This window comes from Triturus cristatus, chromosome 3_1, assembly GCF_964204655.1.
Source record: "Triturus cristatus chromosome 3_1, aTriCri1.1, whole genome shotgun sequence".
NCBI lineage: Eukaryota > Metazoa > Chordata > Amphibia > Caudata > Salamandridae > Triturus > Triturus cristatus.
Window position 1 is genome coordinate 704,056,102 of NC_140583.1, and position 22,145 is coordinate 704,078,246.

At 47.9% G+C, this 22,145-nt stretch overlaps 2 protein-coding genes and 1 pseudogene across 2 annotated transcripts in view; 2 read left to right on the top strand and 1 right to left on the bottom strand.

Moving 5' to 3' along the window:
* Window positions 1-22,145, top strand: part of LOC146860824 (sperm-specific sodium:proton exchanger-like) — a 4,630,975-nt gene that overhangs the window by 537,156 nt on the left and 4,071,674 nt on the right. The gene's annotated exons all lie outside the window — the stretch shown is intronic.
* Window positions 1-22,145, bottom strand: part of LOC146860825 (uncharacterized) — a 102,735-nt gene that overhangs the window by 21,670 nt on the left and 58,920 nt on the right. The gene's annotated exons all lie outside the window — the stretch shown is intronic.
* The window catches only part of LOC146860826 (transmembrane protein 115 pseudogene), a 28,422-nt pseudogene continuing 7,794 nt past the window's right edge, over window positions 1,518-22,145 (top strand).

Consider the following 22,145-nt stretch of genomic DNA (forward strand, 5'->3'; position numbering starts at 1 on the left):
ATGCCACAGATGGTGGGACGCAGCTTCTGAACCTGACATGGGCACTAACACTGCTTGACTGCGTGGCAGAAGTTACAGTAGTGCGACAAGCACTGCGTTCATATCTGGTGGCGACAGCAACTGATACGTTCATAACTGTAGAAACTGCTGACACTAGAGTGGCTCCCCCTGACAGACTATATAACATAGTCCTTTTAGTTGAAGGTGACATACAACGCATGATTAAAGGGATTTTTTGGGATCATCTGACCACTTCATATGATATTCTATTAGCAGAGGCAGATTGGCCCCCGGCTTTCGTTTTAGAGGCTCCTAGAGGGGAGGAGGTAATCCTCCCGTCCTTTGCGCACACAGTGCCAAAGGTCCAAGCTAAAAAGTTCGCCGAGGAGTGGGCTCTGGTGCTGGCACCTGCTCTGTATCGTAATCAGGTAGGCTGGGATAAATTGTCCCCCAGCCATGAAATTCCGTTGCGGTCCACGCCCCAGCCACAACCCCAATATTCCATGCGTCGCGAAGCAAGACCTCACTTCGCGGCTATCCTTGAACAATTAGAATATCAAGGAGTAATTGAAACTTGTGTGTCACCAATGAATAATCCTTTATTCACTGTGACGAAGCCTGACGGGTCGTACTGCTTAGTTTTGGATTACCGGCATTTAAACTCTCATTGCCGGACATGCGTGGTACAAAATACCCACAGTTCGGCTCTCGTCGATAGTCTCGTGAGAAAACGGTTTAAAACCACACTTGACATCTCCAGTGGCTTTTACAGCCATTACCTGTCCTCTCTTAGTAGTGAGTGGACGGCATTTAGCTCGGGTGGCAAACAAAAACATTTCAAAAGATTACCGATGGGCTATAAAAACAGCCCTGGTGTCTTCGCCGCTCGCGTTGTCTCTCTGTTGGAGGGCATAGACCCTGATGCGTACTCGTATGTGGATGATATTTATCTCACAGATGACGAGTTGGAACCACATCTCAGTCGCGTTGATCGCATTATTGTTTTGTTTGCAGACTTCGGTTACAAATTCAACTTTGCGAAGTCTCACATTGCGGAATATACTGTGTTGTTCTTGGGGTACGAACTCAACAATGAAGGTCGAGGATTGGCTCCGCACTTCTTAGAGAAATGCGCATGCCTACGTGCTCCCACGACACTGAAGAATTTACAATCTCTGCTGGGTTTTCTGAATTTCGGTCGAACTTACATTCCAGATTATGCCCAGCGTATCAAGCCGCTTTATGCCTTGATGCAACCTACTTTTTCCAAATCATGTTGGCTGCCAGAGCATTCAGCTATATTGCAATCATTGCAAGCTGATCTTCTTGCTTCAAAATACTTACTGACGCGTGATAACCACACTAACCTGGTCATAAGAATTGTGCCAGGCGCATTGGGTTTCACATACTTGACGTTCAATGAGGGCGACACCGTCCCCATTGCCTACAAATCTCACTTGTACACTTCAGCTGAACTGCGATTTTCCGCTGTCGAGAAAGTTCTGACGGCAGTGCAGATGGCGATTCTGAAAGAACGAGCACTATCGCAAGGTAACCGCATATTGGTGGTAACACCATATCCTGCCCTTGAGGCGGTGACGAAAGCTAGTGTACCAAATTCTAAGGCTTTGCATCCAAGGTGGATACAATGGGCCAATTCCTTGACATCGCCTGACGTCACATATATCTTTGACGCGGCACTTCAGACTCAGGAGTTTTTGCAGTATGAATTCGTTCATCCAGCTCCTCTGTCTTTGCGCCCGCTCGAGGATTACCATTGTGTCATTTACACTGACGGTTCTGCGCAACCGGCAACTGGATCAAAGCACGCCTATTCAGCGGCCTGCGCAATTGTGGTCGGTACTTTCGTAAATGGTGATTTCCAATCCGATGTCGTGCATACGCAGTCATTGGGTGATTGTACCGCGCAGTTGGCGGAGCTTCGTGCTCTGGTGCTAGCGCTAGAGTTTGCTGATCCCCGAGTCACTACTCTTATAGTGAGTGACTCATTTTATTGTGTCCAATCATACAACGACAATCTACATTTTTGGTCTCAGAATGACTACCATGATTCCAAAGGTAGCACGATTAAGCACAAACGCTTTGGGTTCGAGTGGCAGAACTTAAAGAACATCTGCCTCTCGTGAATGTTATTCACACTCTTGGTCACCAACGAGTTGGTGTTCATGCTGTCGGCAACAGCCTGGCTGACGAGGCAGCAAAAACAGCAGTGGCAACATACTTAGTAGCAGCAGTTACAAGATCCAAAAGTAAGATCGATGATGACATCTTGGCAGCTATTGCTGCTACAGAGAAGGGAACGAAATTTCCAAGAGGTTTCCCTTCTCGTTACCATTATCGCTTAAGTCCTGATAACGTCCCATTAGTGAGGATTAATGACGTTGGTGACAGATTGATTCCCAACGCGGACTGCAGACCGTTTTTGATATTAGCAGCTCACGAGGGCATGGCGTCCGTGCATGCCGGCGTTGCAGCTACTGTATCTCTGTTACAACAACGTTACTGGTGGTACGGTTTGTATAAACAAGCCCGAGCTTATGTTCTTAATTGTGACATTTGCCAGCAGATAAAACCTTCAACTGAGGCGCGCCCACCACAGACTCAGTTGTACATATCTAATAAGCCACTAGGTTCTGTTTATTTAGATCATTGCGGTCTATTTACCTCTGATACTTCGTACAAATACATCTTGGTTGCAGTAGATTCGTGCACACGTTTTCTGTGGGTGTGGCCACAAAGGAGTACTGATGCCCGTACTGTCATAAAGGATTTGCATGTCTTTGTTGGAAGTTTTGCATGTGGTACCTTTCATTCTGATCAGGGCCCTGCGTTCGCCTCTAAGGCGTACAAAGAAGCCATGAGAAATTTGGGGGTCCAAGTCAAATTTTCGTCTCCATACCGACCTGAGGGTAATAGTGTAGTGGAGCGAATGAACCGTGACTTAAAGCAATCTTTGACAGCCAGGGTTTTAGGTACTGGCCGGAACTGGCTAGCCCACTTATATGACGTGCAACGTGCACTTAATAATCTCCCTAGAAGGTCTCTGGGTGGGCGGACCCCATACATGATGCTCTTTGGCATACGAATGTTTGTCCCGGACATGATGGTCTAGACATGGCGTCGTCAGCCGCACCCTTTGACGTAGATGATCAATGTGCTGTATTGCAGAATCTTCAAGAAGCCAGAGACAGTCTAGCGAAGGAACACGTACCCTCCTCAACTGATGCTGCGCTTCAGGTTTCGGTAGTCGGCTGGCTACCTCGAGTTGGTGATCTGGTCCGTGAGAAGGTGGAGAACAAGAAGGAGTTTGGCCCCTCTTATCGTGCACCAGTTCCAGTGCTTGGAGTACAGGGTACACGAACAGTCATTTTACCTCCACTTCCTGGTCGAAAGGATAACAGGTACATCTCTATTGACAATGTCAAGCTACAGCGAGTGGCCGATTCTTCTTAGTATGACACCAGCAGTTTCTTGCCCTTCGATGCTGAGAAATGCTGTTGTGGCCCAAGCTTCTAACACCGTGCCTGATGTTGCCGTCGAGATGCATACAGTTACTGGTCCTTTATTGCCACCGACGCCTGGTGGTCTGCCTAAAGATGTTGAGTATGCTTATCCTGCGGATGTTACATTGCCTGGTTTACAATCCACCACAGTTGCCCACTCACGAGACTCTTTTGACTCTAATTCAATGATTTCCATTGCCCCGTCCAAATTTCGATTTTTGTGGCCTGGTTCCAAAGACATTTTTTAATTCCCCCTTGGACTTACATTTGGCTGGTGCTCATATGTATTTTTTTGTTTATGTCCATTGGCTTTGTGGTAGTGTTTTTTAGACTTATCAATGGACACTACCTGAAAGACAGATCTACAATTCGACTAATTGATGGAACTTTGGCCCCCCCACTCCTCATCACATATCATGGAAAGGGACCAGACTTTTGTGAACATTACTGCCTGGCCTGTACGTGATGGGATCGCTTGGGATGCTGTAAATTCATGGCCCCACTGAAGTAATTAATGTGCCAAATGTATTTCGTGTTTCTATGGGTGATGTAGTTAAGCAGAACATCCACTCGGATGACTGGGATGTTCAAGCCATAGAAGCACTGTTTTCTGATTTGAAATATTATGCTGCATTTGATGCTGAGGATTTGTATTTAGATACTGCTAATTATGATGAGCAATTCTGCTATCAACATTATGGCACGCATTTCCTACACAAAGCATTACGTTTAGAAATTTTGTAAATTTTACACAATGGGAACACTGTCCCGCCCCTAGGCTGGGCAGCTCCGCCACGTTAGTGGACAAATTCACTTATTTTTCTGATTTCTTTTTTTTTTTTTTTTTTTATTAGGCAACATCAATACGATCAATAATATGTAATACAAAAATTAAGGGAATACTTCAGTTCTATATAATTCATAGAGAGAAAAATAATAAGTCAGTAACATATTAAGACATTTAGATTTTATACATTTTTTAGATATTTTTAAATAAAAGGAAATCAAACATATACCTTGAATTACGTTAATTTTGATTTTAGAAAATAAAGACAGAACTAAAGCCTTTCTTTCCAGGAAATAATAGGTAGCCAAATTTGAATACCTCGTTGTCTATCTTTCAAGCCCTTAGCTGAATAGATTGCCATTTCTTGATTAGAAATCGACAGAAACCGCGTTACCCAAACTTGAAAGTTAGGGGGATCAATATCTTTCCATCTAGTAGCCAATATTAATCTATATACAGCCATACCCAAAAACAAGCATATTTCTTCTTCCTTACTATGTCCAAGAATATTATCATAGCCTAAGAGGAGAAGAGTCGTGGACATATGAACTTTATGACCGAATACCTCTTCCCAGAAATCTAACATTTTTATTTTGAGGGAAGACAATTTAATACATTCAACAAACATGTGTATTAAGTGGGCCGAACCTATACCACACCTGGGGCATTTATCATCTATTCGTTTCCCCCATGCGTATAGTTTTGCCGGTGTAAAGTATAGATTGTATATAGTCTTATATAGTTGAGCTTTAAGAGTTGATGTTAAGAAAACTTTACCGGCAAGAGAAAGAACCTTATCAATATCAACATTTGGATTAGTCAATTTAGATGCCCAAAGTGACTCTGTTCTCTCCAAATCATCACATTGTTGTGCCAATAGCAATTCATAGAGAATGCTTATACTAGAATTTTTCATCCCCCCTATGTACTCAAAAATAGAAATATTCCTCATTGAAATATTTGAGAGTTTCGCAGACAATATAGCATTCATTTGAATATATTTAAAACGATCAGAGATAGGAATATTACATTTTATTTGGAGATTCGAGAACCTCATGTTTGCCATAGTGTCAAAAAAGTCTCCAACTGATATCAGTCCAAGGCTCTCCCACCTCTTAGCAATATCATCATTAATTTGCCGGGAGAGAAGAAAGGAGTGCCATAGAGGCGTATATTTATTAATTTTGGGGATGTCCAAATGTTTGGAAATTTTTCTCCATACCCTCCAAGCACTCTCAATAGTCTTAAACTTAACCTTTTTATAGTACGATGGTTCTATCTGTCTCAGCAATAAGCCATTGGCTTTACTCCCTACTGCTAGTTCGTATATTGAAGGGATCCCAATCCGATCTGTGTCATTACATATTGGTTTTATGTTAAAGAGTGGAAACATCCCTTGGAGAAAGCTAGCCCAAAAATAAAAAGTTATATTTGGAAGGCCGAGGCCTGCTCTCTCCTGTGGTAGGGATAATAATTTTGCAGATCTCCTAATTTTACCATATCCCCAAATAAATTTAGAAATTTGTGAGTCTATGGCTGTGATCAACTTCTCCTCAACTAGTATAGGGATTGCACGAAAAAAATATAATACCTTCGGAAAAATATTCATTTTAACGAAATTGACCCTACCAATAGTAGAGAGATTGAGGCTATTGACCCTCAAAATATCTTTTTTTATAATTTCAAGCATAGGGTCATAATTAAGTTGATTAATGTTTTCAATCTTAGGGGATATAGAAACTCCTAGACAAACAGCATTTGTTGCTTTTCTGGGGTCATTAAATAAGATATTATTTGTGCAAATAACAACAGTTTTCTCACAATTCAGAGAGTATCCCGACATAACCCCAAAAGACCGGGTTAGGTCTTCAATTTCTTTGATTGCCTCAGTAGGGTTAGTTGTTACAACCGCTACATCATCCGCATAGCAAGTATCTTAGTATCATACTTGCCTGTTTTAATTGGTGTTATCTCAATACTTGCGAATAGTTTTAAGATCAAAGGATTAATATAAAGGGCAAACAATATAGGGGAACAAGGGCACCCCTGCCTTGTGCCCCTTAGAATGTTGAAAGATCTAGATTCGAGGCCCATCGTCTGAACTTTAGCAGTTGGATCTTGGTACATAGCTTGTATAGATCTAACCAAACCAGCCCCTAAATTATTGATATCCATTATTGCCCATAGGTATTTCCAAGAGACTCGGTCGAAGGCCTTCTCGGCGTCAAGGAGGATCATAGACATCCGGCCCCCCGTCGCAGCCATAATATCAAATAATGATATGACCCTACGAATATGATCCGTAGTTCCTTTATGAGGGATAAAACCATGCTGCCACGGGGAGACCAGATGTTCTACAACCCTCCTGAGCCGATTGGCCAAGACCTTAGCATATATTTTGGAGTCTGAATTTATTAGTGAAATTGGGCGATACGAAGTGGGGAGCTCTGGGGGTTTACCCTTCTTGGGGAATATTACTATATTAGTCTCTTTCCAAGATGGAGGTGTATTGCCATTCACCGTATTCCTATACAGAGATCTAATATATATGGTGTAATGACCGAACCAAGAATTTTATAAAGATCTAGGGCGATCTTATCAGGGCCAGCTGCCTTGCTGGGAGCGAGACCAGATACGGCAGCTTGTACTTCGGCTAACGTAATATCTTTATCTAAATCGTCCTTTGTGGCTGCGTCAACAGTATTAAATCCACAATCCGTTAGCCAAAGCCGTAGTAGTTCTTTAATTTCGTCCGACTCAAAAGTCTCTTCGTTAGTATAGAGATTCTCATAATATCCCCTAAAGACCTCCAATATCTTATCTGGTTGAGTATGAGTCTTACCATTTGCATATATATGGCTAATTTTATTAGATTATTGTTTCTGTCGGGTACGGAGGGCTAGTTGCTTTCCGACCCTTTCTCCATCTTCATATAATTTATTACGACTGGCTTGGTAAGTCTCTGCTGCCTTCTGATTAAGCTCACTATTAATCATAGTTTTCAAAATTAGCAGTTTATTTAATGTGGCTTTACCATCCCCCCCTTTAATTATATCAGACATGTGTTCATGCTCAATTTCGGCAAGATCTAACAGCTGCCGCTGATTAACCAGGAATACCTCTTTCCTTTTTTTAGCTACGAAACTGATAGTTTCACCCCTAAGAGCAGCCTTGAAGCAGTCCCACACTATGACCCTCGACGTACTATAACGATTGCAATCAAAATACCCTTGTGTCCACGTCTTGATGTAGTCAATGTATTTTTTATTAACAAGAAGTTTCCTGTCCAAAGTCCAACTATAGCGGGGCTTATACAAATTGGACAAATTAATAGAAAGAATAAGCATGTTATGGTCAGAAAGTGTCTTGGGACTTTTTTCGATTTCTGCACCCAAGATCTGTTCACTGACCAGCCACATATAATCGATTTGAACATATTTATTGTGTGGAAATGAAAAATAAGTATAGCCAGGATCAGAATATCGTTTAAAGGCCCAAACATCAATTAAGTCAAGACTTTCTCTAAGTTGGGAAAATGCTCTATAAACTTTGGGTTTCCTTCCTATATAAGTAGACAAATACTGATGGTAGGGCATTCCTAAGTGTTTAAAAGAGATATTTAAGTCGCCACACAATATCAATGTCTTGGGCCAAGAAGCCAACTCAAGCTCTAACTCTTCGAATATATGTGGATCGCCGTGATTCGGAGCATAGACTGAGCAGAGTGTTATTCCAGGCCCTAGCTCAATGATAACCCATCTACCAGAGGCATCCACTAGCTTACGCTTCGCTTGCCCCAAAAAGCTTCTGGCAAAGATAGCTACGCCACAAGTTCTGAAAGTTTGTGACGTATTTGCTAATAAATTAAATCCGGGCATTTTTAATAAGTCCCTATCTGCCCAAGCAATATGGGTCTCCTGAAAGCAAAGAATATCATAGGCCCCTTGCCTAATTAATTCATGGATAGATGCTCTCTTGGCCCTATCATTAAGCCCTGCCACATTTCAGGAACATATGTTTAACTTCCCCATAACTGTGTCCAGTAAGTTTCCATGTTTATCTCACCACAAATATAAAAAAACATTTTCTTTATTACTTTAAGATTCAGTAAACGTAAGAGGTTGCCATTTTTTCCCTTGTCCCCCCCCCCCATTCCGGCTTCCACCGACCCTCCCACCCCCCCCCTGACTACCACCCCCCGAACCACACCCCCCACACCTCCCACACCCTCAGTGAGGCTTTTAGACTCCATGAGAGTCTATTTGATGAGCGTGCATAGTGAGACCCAGCACTGGAGCTAGTATTTAAATGTTTGAAGTAACATAATATCCTCTGAATAAATCGGTAGCTCAGAAAAACATTTTGAGCAAAAGAGCATAAAACCACAAGGATTATTTAAGACCATAATAACCTTGGAATGCTTCAATAAGCGCGACCAGATAACACCATAATAACACCCTAGTATCAAGGAAATCTAATCAGATAGCGCTACATTAGAAGTTGCTTCATAAGGTATCTAAGTATTCCTTGGCCTTAATCTCAGATGTAAAAAATGTTATGGTCCCCCCATTAATTATTTTGAGACGGGCAAGGTATTTGCAGCTGCGTGCGTGTTATGGCTAAAGTAGTGGGCCGATCAACCTGAACCCAACAACATGCACCGTCTAGCGACCCAGACTGTTTCTTTACACTGTGTACAGACCAAGGTCACTGCTCACTGTTTGGGATGTGAACAACAGACAGTTCTCATGTGAAGCAAAGTCGAGTAAGCATTTCTCAATTTAATAACATGTGACTACAGTGTCGTGTGCAAAAGCAGCAAAAGCGGCAAGATGGCTTTCTAACATCTAACGCGGTTGTGCTAACTTAGCATTGTAAATATATAGATCACGATCTTCACTACAAGGGGTGGGTGCACAGGACTCCCAGCAGTGGACAGAGACATGGGGGTGGGTGCAGAGGACTCCCAGCAGTGGACAGAGACATGGGGGTGGGTGCAGAGGACTCCCAACAGTGGCCTGCAATATGAGGGGTGGGTGCATATCACTCCCAGCAGTGGACATACATGTGAGGGGTAGGTGCACAGGACTCCCAGCAGTGGACAGACATGTGAGGGGTGGCTGCAGAGGACTCCCAGCAGTGGCCTGCAATATGAGGGGTAGGTGCCTATCACTCCCAGCAGTGGACAGACATGTGAGGGATGGGTGCACAGGACTCCCAGCAGTGGACAGAGACATGGGGGTGGGTGCAGAGGACTCCCAACAGTGGACAGACATGTGAGGGGTGGGTGCAGAGGACTCCCAACAGTGGACAGACTTGTGAGGGGTGGGTGCAGATGACTCCCAGCAGTGGGCAGACATGTGAGGGGTGGGTGCAGAGGACTCCCAGCAGTGGACAGACATGTGAGGGGTGGGTGCAGAGGACTCCCAGCAGTGGACAGACATGTAAGGGGTGGCTGCAGAGGACTCCCAGCAGTGGATAGACATGTGAGGGGTGGGTGCAGAGGACTCCCAGCAGTGGACAGACATGTGAGGGGTGGGTGCAGAGGACTCCCAGCAGTGGCCTGCAATATGAGGGGTGGGTGCAGAGGACACCCAGCAGTGGCCTGCAATATGAGGGGTGGGTGCATATCACTCCCAGCAGTGGACAGACATGTGAGGGGTGGGTGCAGAGGACACCCAGCAGTGGCCTGCAATATGAGGGGTGGGTGCATATCACTCCCAGCAGTGGACAGACATGTGAGGGGTGGGTGCAGAGGACTCCCAGCAGTGGACAGAGACATGGGGGGTGTACATCATTATCAGATGACCACAACTCCATGGGTGTATGTACGCATCCCTAACTGTGGACAATGATGATAGTGCCATAACAACACATCACTGACAGCAGTGTCCCACTCCCAGGTGGATGGATGTCACTCCCCCACTGCATGACAAACCACATGTGGGTGTGAGGACAAATAACACATGCATACCCCCCTGGCGGATGCAGCACAATACACACACTGAGATCATGCCACAAGACTGTATAGTCATGTCACTGCCTACTAAACTAAGAGAGCCAAAGGGAACACACACTGTCACCCACATACCAGGACTGATAGGAATGTGCAGGTGCTGGGCCAGCCACCACGATGTTGTCTCACATGGAAGGACTAGGGTGGAGTTCACACAGATACAATGCCCACAATTGTGAGTCAGGTGTCCAAATACCCAGCTGAAAAAGTACCATATGTGTGCTAGTCCGGGAGTACACACATGCATAGTGCTGAAAAGTTAGAATTTTCCCATGAAGGCAATACACAAGTACAGTGACTCACAAGGATGGCACAGACGATGCAGCCGGAGACATTGCTGAGCAGCCATGGCCATAGTTGAAGGGATCTGTCACCAACAAAGGAAATGTAAACACAGGTCAGCACAACAATTGTGCAACTCTTTGCAGGGAAGATGTCAGGTGCCACAGAGGAAGGAACCCTCCTTGGGACAATTTCTCAAAACCCAAATAACACACACTAACAATGAATCGTTGCAGAGACCTTGTGATGGCACGCAGAAACCATGGTCCACCTCATGACCATCAGAGTAGAACATTTCTCAGAACCATAACACATTACCACTACACCAACTCCAGGAGCCTCAGCACCAACATCAATACCTGAAATGCAATAGTGTGCAAAGTAAAAATAAATGCTTTATTCAGCATAAAAATAAAAAATTGTAATGACACTATATACAAAGGCCAATGGCCAGTCCACAAAAGAAGTTCTTGGGGGACACATGGGCACGCGTCTCCCCTAGCTTGCCTGCATATTGGAACCCTCAGGTTCGTCGACCGGGGGGGGGGGCATCATGTGGGGAAGGACCAGGCACCGCAGGGACAGGAGGGGGAAGGGCAGGTGTGGTGGGTGCAGGGGTGGACGTCTCCAACGCAGGGGATGGGGCAGCGGCAAAGGTGGATGTTAGCACGTCGCTGCACACTGCTGCCAGTGCGCCCAGGGTAAGCCCTGCACCAGAAGAAACCCCAGGGCCAACAGAGGGGGGTGGCAGAGGGGGGGGGGTGGGCAAGGGATGGGGTGCAACGCCCGTGGGGGAGGGGGTGGACGGGGGGGGACTTGCTACCCTGGCCGGGGACTTCCTTGCCCGCTTGCGGGGTGGTGTCACAGTGTGGGTGATGGCCAGCTCTTCGGGTGTCAGTTTGGCAGGAGAGCCAAGGGGAGTCCTTTTGGAGGGACCGGGTTGTGAGGCCTGCGGATTCCGACTGTGGCTGCGTGCATGTCTTTTTGCCCCAGACCCAGTGGGTGTGCCTACATCCCCCTGAGTGTGCGTGACAGAAGGTGTGCGCTTGCCCTTACTTGATGGTGTGCTGCCTGTGTCTGGTGGGGTGCATGCTTGGGAATGTTTGGGTGTGCATGGGACAGGTATGGGAGTGGGAAGTGTGGATGGGGCTGGGGTGGAGGGGGACGAAGCGCTGCAGGAGACTCACTGCTGCCGTCATTGAAGAGTCCATGGACCGCAGAAACCTGCGTTGTTTAGACAACGATGCTGACATGCCCTCCATGAACGACACCATCTGTGTTAGCAGTGTAGTGTGGCCATGGAGGACAGTCAGCACCGATGTCTGCCCAACCTGCAACTGCCGCAGTATGTCCACAGACTCTGCACTGAGGGCAGCAGGGGTGACAGGGACAGGGGGTGCGGTGCCTGTCCTGAAGGAGACATGGGGTGCCCTGCACGGACAGAAGGGACCAGATGCTGCCAGGTGTTGTAGCAGCCTCCGCCCCCTCGATGAGGTCAGCCTCGGACCCGTCTGCGTCGTAGTTGGATTCGCCACCAGACAGGTCCTCTGACTGACTCCCCTCGCCCTCCGTGCCACTGGCTCCCGCAGACTCGCCAGCACTGGTGGCACTGGTGCTGGGTCCCTCATCCAGGTCCGTGCCGGTGTCTCCCTCGGTTTCCAATGATGATGCTGTGGGCAAGGTGAAGATACAGAAAAACACCAGTCACCTGTGTACATCTGACTCATGAGTACAAAAACAATAGGTCACAGTGCATATCGGGCAACGCATCATGAGTAACAGCTAGATTACTCCGCACATATGTAAGCCCTGTACTCCCCAGTTGGTAGACCCACCATGCCACTTGGACTCAAGGAACAATAGGACACACCAGCCCAAAACTTGAATGAGAAAACACTGAGGAGCTAGTGTCTGGGAACAGGTGAGCACAGCAATACAATGAAGTCATGCCACCTCTTGTTTACCCTGAAAGAAACAGTAGTGGTGCACCCAAGGCTAAGTAACACACCTCAATACCAAAGGTGTCCCCACACTCAGAGACCTGTAAGTACTGTGAAACACAAAACTAAAAAAACTTGGTCCCTTGGGAATCACAATACTTGACACAATCGACATGGTCAGAATGTGGGAATGTGCCATTTTGTGAACAGAACACACATGTGCCTTCATAACAAATGGCTCCCAAGGAGGTGCACACAAAACTACATGTACCAAGTCATTGAAGAAGCTGCCAGCCTTCTTTAAAGAAGCCACTGTTAGTAAGAAATGTAGTTGCAGCAAGAACATATACATGGGCTCTCGGAGGGCTTGATGACTTGACACTCGTAAGTTGGTATCACCAACAACCAACGACCTACCCAATTTCCACAACACTGGGGGAACATGTAGATGTATAATCAGAAAAACAGTCTCATTAGAACAGTGCCTTCTTTAAAATTGTGCCAGTGTGGTCCCTGACAGTGTAAAGGTGGTTTGGTGTGCACTTCCTTGGGAGACATCTGTCATGCAGGCACATAATTGTTCTTAACAACAAAACATCAAACTAAAGCATAGAAAACATGAAGACCTGTTGACAAGTGTTGTGAGTGGCAAGGTACAATACCTTGTGACTAACAACTTGAATTATGTCAGTTGTCACATGGCCATCCGTTACCTGATGATATAGTTGCCAACACATCTGATCCACTGCCTGTCATGTGGAGTGGCACACATGTCCAAACACAGGACAATGCATGAGCTAATGGGCCTGCGTGTGTACGGTCCGTATCACTGTGGTAGTGGTGCCATAGGAGTACGCGCGTGTGTACGGTCTGTACCACGCGTACTCCAACGGCACCACTACTATAGTGATACATACCATACACACGCTCTGAGAGCGTATGTACGGTCCGTACCACGCGTTCTCTGACGGCACCACTACAATAGTGATACAGACCGTACACACGCTCTGAGAGCATATGTACGGTCGGTACCACGCGTACTCCTACGGCACCACTACTATAGTGATACGGACCGTACATACGCTCTGAGAGCGTGTGTATGGTCCATATCACTGTGGTAGTGGTGCCGTAGGAGTACGTGCGTGTGTACGGTCCGTACCACACGTACTCCTACGGCACCACTACTATAGTGATACGGACCGTACACACGCTTTGAGAGCGTATGTGCGGTCCTTACCATGCGTACTCCTACGGCACCACTACTATAGTGATACGGACCGTACATACGCTCTGAGAGCGTATGTACGGTCCGTATCACTGTGGTAGTGGTGCTGTAGGAGTACGCGTGTGTGTACTTTCTGTACCACGCGTACTCCTACGGCACCACTACTATAGTGATATGGACCGGACACATGCTCTGAGAGCGTATGTACGGTCCGTACCACACGTACTCCGACGGCACCACTACTATAGTGATACGGACCGTACGTACGCTCTGAGAGCGGGTGTACGGTCCGTATCACTGTGGTAGTGGTGCCATAGGAGTACGCGCGTGTGTACGGTCTGTACCACGCGTACTCCAACGGCACCACTACTATAGTGATACATACCATACACACGCTCTGAGAGCGTATGTACGGTCCGTACCACGCGTTCTCTGACGGCACCACTACAATAGTGATACAGACCGTACACACGCTCTGAGAGCATATGTACGGTCGGTACCACGCGTACTCCTACGGCACCACTACTATAGTGATACGGACCGTACATACGCTCTGAGAGCGTGTGAATGGTCCATATCACTGTGGTAGTGGTGCCGTAGGAGTACGTGCGTGTGTACGGTCCGTACCACACGTACTCCTACGGCACCACTACTATAGTGATACGGACCGTACACACGCTTTGAGAGCGTATGTGCGGTCCTTACCATGCGTACTCCTACGGCACCACTACTATAGTGATACGGACCGTACATACGCTCTGAGAGCGTATGTACGGTCCGTATCACTGTGGTAGTGGTGCTGTAGGAGTACGCGTGTGTGTACTTTCTGTACCACGCGTACTCCTACGGCACCACTACTATAGTGATATGGACCGGACACATGCTCTGAGAGCGTATGTACGGTCCGTACCACACGTACTCCGACGGCACCACTACTATAGTGATACGGACCGTACGTACGCTCTGAGAGCGGGTGTACGGTCCGTATCACTGTGGTAGTGGTGCCGTAGGTGTACGCGCGTATGTACGGTCTGTACCACGCATACTCCGACGGCACCACTACAATAGTGATACGGACCGTACACACGCTCTCAGAGCGTGTGTATGGTGCGTTTCACACGCTCACACTGGTGATAGGAGGCGCACACGAAACGAATGGAGGTCTCCGACTCGCACAAGGCTGTACATCAAGTCATTGTCATTGCAGACTTTCATGTGCAGGGCCTAGGTGTGTCAGGCAGTGATATTGCACATGTCTCCTCATGTAGTTGCACAATTGATGTGTGATGACCTGTGTACACATGTCATGTGTGATGGGGCACTATGTGGCACACTTCCCCTTCACACTTTGCACATGTGTGCCTGTAGTACAAACGTGTCAAACACAGCATCACTGGTATGGCACAGTCAACACCACCACCCGCAACTGTCCCCTGATGCCAGGGACAGGGACACTAACAACTGACATTTCACAATCACCATGCCCCGATTTGACTATGTCATGTGTGTGTCATGTGTTCCCATGAGCTTGCTGTTACTGTTCCGTCAACTACATCTGCTGTTGCTGCATCCAACATGTGTCTGTGTGGAGATGGGCATGACACACATCTACGCACACCATGCCACATGTGGATTCCCACGTAAGCAGGGCCTGTATGCATCGGACATGATATTGTCACCTCAGGACTTATCTGCGTCGTCTCAATTAGGGGTGGGCGGAATTTGCGGAATTAACCTTCGCAAATTATCGCGAAAATGTTTAAAATTATCGCAAACAAGCGGAAATATCGCGAAGATGCGGAAGTTTTTTTCCGGCATGTTCGCGAGATTTTCTGCATGGTTGCGGGTCGCCAACTTACCCATGTGGTTGCTTGCGGGCGCGGCCATCTTGTTTTGAGTTGTTCTCACGGTGCATGATCGCGAGAAGAAAGACGTGATCGCGCGACGCATGACGTCACTGCGGGCGCAAACTGTCGCAAGACAGCGCAAATGGCTAAAAACAATACAACATCTCATGGAGAACGCGACCGGATCAAGAAAACTTGTCGGCGTACGCAGGGATTCAGGTAAGGCGATCGCGCGCGAGAATGTATTATTTTACAGCGCGAGCAAGAAACAAATTATCGCCAAGCTGCAGAAACCGGAATTTTTGACATTTTCGCGCTCTCCGCGGAACGCGAAAATGTCAAATTATCGCAATTTCCGCGAACGGAACGAAATTTTCGCCCAGGCCTAGTCTCAATGTCTGTGTTTTCTGTTTTCCATGTGTACCCCTTCATGGCAATGTGTTGGATCTGTATATATGAGTTTCCATGTGACCTGTGCGTCTAGCTTGCCGTCAGCTGTCTGTACGAGATGACATCCTTCAAATGCAGCTATGTGGATGTATGTCACTCCTGTGATGTCTCTGGCTGTTCACTCAGACTGGCCCCAAGCTCATTTCAGGGCATGTCATGTAGACTTGCCAACCAATGGGTGTATCTGGCTTTTCGTAGGAGTATCACCAAGCTAGCATACATGTCCTGGATGTATTGCACACACCAGACTCTGTATTTAGCAGATGTGTAGTAGCAGTTGAGCATGTGCTCTGTTCATTGACATTGATGTTGTTATGCTCTCAATCCTCGTCATTCATCACAAATTTCTGCAGGGCACCGCCTGTCCCCCGAACAATGCCAGACTTGGGTGCCATGAGGGAACGTGCCTGCATCCGACGTTACAGATTCACTCAACAGTTGATTGAGGACTTGACCGCCAAGGTGGCACCACACCTCCAACCCTGACACAGGTATCCCACTGCGCTGACCCCCAAGATGAAGGTGATGGCAGCCCTACATTTTTTTGCCACAGGTGTGTTTCAATTCACCATAGCTGATGTTGGTGGCATGTCACAGACCATGTTCAGCCATGTCCTGCGTGATGTTTTGGCAGCCATGTTCGAGCACCTTGATGAATTCATCCATTTTCCGACTCCTGTGGAGTTGGCAGGTGTCAAAGGGTTATTTCTATTCCCTGGGAGGGATGCCCCATGTCATTGGGCCCATTGATGGGACACATGTGGCTTTGGTACCACCACAGGCACAGGAGGTAGCCTATCGCAACCGTAAACATTACCACTCTATAAATGCCCTTGTGGTGTGTCTTGCTAACATGCTGATTTCCCATGTCTGTGCACATTTTCCAGGGTCAGCACATGATGCCTACATCATGAGGCGTAGCAGGGTGCCACAAATGATGCTGCGGCTGCACAACGAACGAGCATGTCTTGTTGGTGGGTATACTCTGTTTGTCCTGTGTGTTGCGGTATCTCTGGCTCTTACGGCATCTTGTGACCCACTTATTTACACTGATGTTTCCATGTAGGGGACTCTGGCTATCCCAACATGCCATGGCTGATGACGCCTCTCCGCAACCCAAGGTCAGCTGCAGATCACCAGTACAACAATGCACACGGGCAGACCAGGTGAGTGATTGAGAGGACGTTTGGCCTCCTGAAGAGCCGATTCTGGTGCCTTCACAAGACAGGCGGGTCCCTCCCATATGCACCGGCGAAGGTCTGCAAAATCTTCATCGTGTGCTGCATGCTGTACAACATGGCAGTGGAGAAGGCAGTACCACTCATCCTGGAGCAGGATGAGCAGGAACATCCACCCGTGGAGGATGAAGGGCTTGGTCACGAGGCAAGTGATGAGGAGGAGGAGGAGGATATCCGGAGTCAGCTCATACGCAACTTCTTCTCATAATGGTGAGTCACTGGGTCTGAGTGTGCACGCTTGAAGGCTTGGGTGGCATGTGTTGCAATGTGTGTGTCCAGCTGACTGTATGCTAAGTGACTTAGAATTGTGTTCTGATGTGTCACTCGAGTGATGATGTCATTCCACACATTTTAGCAGGGACAGTTTCTTTTAAATTAGCATGGGAACAACATTGTTCCTGTTTAGAAAATGTCCATGTGTGCGGAGTAAAAATCTTTTCGCTGACTTCTTGTGTTTCTGTCATTCCCAGGTTCTTGCGCATGTTGTCTGCTCGTGTCATCGTTGTCCTCCTGCTATTCCTCATGAGTATTGCAACGTGTGCTGAACCAGCGTTCCATGCACGGACATGGGAAAATTTCATTTTGTGTAAGGATTGCACCAAGGCATTTTGGGGGTGGTACATGTTTGGAATGTGTGGGGACTGCCTCTGTGCATGTTGTGTTACCATGCATAGATGTTGACTCACCATGGGGCACATAACATGTAGCATGACTCCCATCTGTAATGGATTTAATATTCTGATGAAGGTATCAATGTGTGTAAAACTTCCCTCTGAAACATACGGAATGCTACGGGTGGACATAGTGTGGGACATCCCCATGACGGGCTCAATGGGGAATTGCAGCCTCTCCGTGTGCAGCAGGAGGTGTTTGGCTCATCCCCTTAACTTGTGTGCCAGTTCTTTTGGATTTACTACATCCGTGTTGTGAATGGGGTGTCCAGCGTAGGTCCCACATGTTCAGTCAAATCACCTCTGAGTCTGTTCGCATTGATGCATTTCCCTCAGTGTGAGCTTGAGCAATAAAGGTGTTCCTCACCCTCCGAAGTGCCTCATCTCTGTCAATGCAGGACTCTTGCCACTTTGCATGCGTCATCTCTGGCATAGTTGTCAAAGATTGTGCATGTGAGTGTATGTGTAGTTCGGCAACATGCATGCAGTTCTTCATGGATAATGATCTCTATTGTGCATGAAGTCCATGGTTGTGTATGTATTTGGTCAGGTTTCTCCCACCAACGGGCCGTCAACGCCTGCTGATGGTGTGTCTCCTGTGCGCAGCTCGGCCTTCTGTTTCCTGATCCTGTGTCAGTCATCTTTGGTGATTTTTCATCCATTTTCTCTGGGTGAGCCATGAGTAACCTGACACTCCTTCCTTTACATGCACCTGTTGCAGTTGTCCTTTCTGACATCCTTGTCTTTGTGTGCTACTTTAGGCCTACTTTCCAGTACATGCCGCCTGCTGCTGCGGGCCCTGCGGCAAGGGCCCACCAAGTTCCCAGATTCTGCAACCCACACGCCTCCAAGATGCTCCTCCCTTCCTCCCTCCACCCAATCATTAGGCTGTCATCAGCTTGTCTGTGCCACTGTTGCGGCCAGGCGGTGCCAAAGGCAGGACCGTCAGCGCATGCAAAGTGCACATTGCACGACCCTCGTGTCCTTGCATGACCCACATCACACAACAGTCTCATGTTGCAGCCACCCTCCAAGCAATGTCCAAGCAAAAATCACCCGCCTGCTCTCAGGCATACCCTGAGCGCACACACAACACCTTCGCATGCTGAGTGTGCAACTCCAACTGCCTACACAGCACTGCCCCGCCTTCCAGGCCCTGTCACACCAACCAGGTCATGTTCCTCCTACTCCACACTGGCTCCGTCCAACAGCACGCCATTGGACTCTGTTACCTCCTCAACACAACAGGCCCACACATCACCATCATGGCAGTGACCTGGATGAAAGCATCCTCAGCACACAACTTCTTCATTGTCATCTCAGACGGATACAAGAGCACCCGCAGGGACGGCACTAACAATCCCGGAGGATGAATTGATATCTATTCCCAAGTACGTACTCAGGGTCACAAATCCGATTTGGCACAAACCCCCTGCAAACCATCAGAGTAACACTCATCTACAGATCTCCAGCCCTACATCTACAATTCTGCAAAGCCATCAACACGTCCATCATCACGCACGCCCTCACATCCACAGGATACATGTGGCTGTGGGCCAGGAACTTCTGGCTGGATGAGAACAACACCAGCATCCATCATTGGTCCATCCACATTAGCATCCACGTCTCCCACGGGCAACACACTGCCACACACCCCGCTACCAATCCCCCAGAGATGCTTGATGTAAGTCAACACAGACATGCTGTGTGGGACACTGGAGCCAACACCACCGCCACACCCTGCAACCTCACTCACTGGATCAGCAACTGATCCAACAATCTAGCCACGTTGACGGAATTTCCTGTGACGCACATGAACAATTAAGCCACCTGGGTCAAGGCAGACCTACTGGACTCATACACGTCTAGCAGGACTCTTGTGCACAGCTTGCAACACAAATACCCATCAGTGGCCTTACAACCCTGGAAAACGGCACACACAGCCATCACCATATCATCAGCAAGGACAATTGAAGATCCTTCTGATGGGGAGGAGGACAAAAAACAGCACAACATAAAGGAGCTCATCAGCATCGTGAGTGCACTGACATCAGCTCTCCATCCAAAAGACACCCCACCCTTGCAAGGCTGAGCCAATCCCTTTCAACTTCCTACCACTGCAAATCATGGACATACACGCAAACCTTGGCACACAGAGGCAGAACGCACTATTATACACGGGACCAACCACCCTCAGGTTTTGGACTTCCATCATCAGCAGATACAACACCCGGCTCATGTGCAACATCCCCGGGGGATCTCCATCAGGCCCCTTCCCACACAACATCTCAACCACATCATTCCCCATCCTTGTAGCCCCTGTCCAGCACGTCATGTATGTATCTTTGGAGTTAGCCACATTCCATGGTAGATAGAGGCATGCAGTGACCCAGGCACTTATAGACAATGGACAGCATGAACGCTGGCTCTCAAGGAACCTCAACGTGCTTCCCTAGCCAGCAAATGTCATCAGGAAGACAGTCAACGAGCAACTGGCAACCTTCCTCCACGCAAAGAGCTCCAGGCAAACTGCACAAGACCGTCTTCCACAGTAATCACCCCACTGCAACCGTCATCATTGCCATCCAACACCGACAACTTTGCCCTGCTCAACAATGGTGAGGACACCCCCCTTGACCTCTCCACAGCATTATGCACGATGTGCTCACACACTGTCCGCTCACACATCTCCAACACTGGTATCCAGGGGATGGACCAGGATGAAATCACCAAGTGGCTCACCAGCAAGGCCATGGGAGTGGGACTCACGCCTTCAGCATGTAGTACAGTGGCGTCATCTGGCACATGGCCCAGGGCTCATCTCTCAGCGTTTCAATCTTCAATGTGTCCATGACCACCCTCTCCACCATCACATGCGCACACAACCTCATCACCAAATCGTATGCCATTGACAGCCAGCTGCTCCTCACCCTCACCAAAGACACAGCCATTGCCAGTTCCAACCTTCAAGAAGGCATGAGGTCCGTTGATGAATGGCTGAACATCATCCACCTGAGTCAGGACTTGTACAGAACTGAGGTAATCATCTGAGGATTGTCCCCTTACAGCTGGGTCAACTCCTTGTGTCCCACCTGCCAGGGCACTGCACCAGCACCCAGTGGCCACACACACAAGATGGTGTACATCATGGACTCGTCACTCACAATTGCCATGCAACTCACCAGCATCTGTACCTCATGCTGCAACACTCTCCGCATGATGCACATGCCCCACAGATAGATCCACTCAAAGGCAAGACACACCGTCCCCTAGGTCCACGACACCAGCCGTGTCAATTACAGCCCCGCCCTCTACGGAGCAAGTACAGCCAAACTCCCGGAAAACTTGTCCACATCCAGGGTGCATCTGCACACCTCAGCTTCAACATCCCGCGCCCCAGCCACATCACCGTCCACCTGAGATAGCTGCAATGGATCACTGTCTGCTGCAGGATGACCTTCAGACTCCTCACCCACACTCAGGTTGCAGTCCACAACCGCAGACCCCAAACCAACCTTGGACGTCTGTCATCCAAGACCCCGTTGGGCCAACTCCGTGCATCCAACCTTGCCCTGGCCAACATTCTTCACATCCACCGCACTCCAGCATGCAGGACATAGTTCTCCCACCTGGCTACACATACCTGGGACTCCCTCCCCGGGCACCTCCACATGAGCCATGACCTCTACACCTTAATGATGCTCTTCCAAATTGGTCTGTCCGCACAGTATTGCAAGCCCCCCCTCAGCAAAATGAGCCCATCACGGGTGAGTATTGTGCTCCATGTCTGTTTTGGATGATACATTGTGACCCATCTGTGTCCTGTACCGGACTCAGATCCAAGGGTATGGATGGCTGGAGTTCGTTCAACACTCAGGCATAGTTTGACATTTCCCCACACGTATGTTGTGGACTCATGAAAAATTACTACAACATCTAATTAAAGAAAGTTTGTTTTATTCGCGGTGGGGGGCGTCTATTGTGGGTGAAAATAGGTGCTATACAGTGTGGCTAGAATCCAAAGTTCACAGGGGGAGATGGGATCCTTTGCATTTGAAGTCATCAGAGTCCAGAACACAGAGTTTGTCATCATTGGTCAGACTGTGACCAGCAAGTCCATGTGGCAGAGAATGTCAGTGGATGAGGTGCTGCTGTTGCGCATGAA